Genomic DNA, 322 nt, shown 5'->3' with positions numbered 1-322 from the left:
ATCTGACGGATCTGCTGAAGGCGCAGATTGCCAGCCATCCTCGCTATCCCTCGCTCGTTGCAGCTTATATCGAATGCAGAAAGGTGAACCTCCACAGCAGAAACTTACCCAAAAAAAAAAACAATTGATTGTTAGATGTTGAGTGTTGAAATGGAGCAGGTCGGAGCGCCGCCGGAGACAGCGGCGATGCTGGAAGAGATCGGAAAGGGGAAGAGGTGTACGGAATCCTCAAGAAGAGTGGAGATGGGAGCGGATCCGGAGCTGGATGAGTTCATGGACTCGTACTGCGTGGTTCTCGAGCGGTACAAGGAGGAGCTGGCGA

The sequence above is a fragment of the Asparagus officinalis genome, chromosome 7 (genome assembly GCF_001876935.1).
Source record: "Asparagus officinalis chromosome 7, Aspof.V1, whole genome shotgun sequence".
Classification (NCBI taxonomy): domain Eukaryota; kingdom Viridiplantae; phylum Streptophyta; class Magnoliopsida; order Asparagales; family Asparagaceae; genus Asparagus; species Asparagus officinalis.
The sequence above is the reverse complement of the archived record's forward strand: the minus strand, read 5'-3'. Positions refer to the sequence as shown.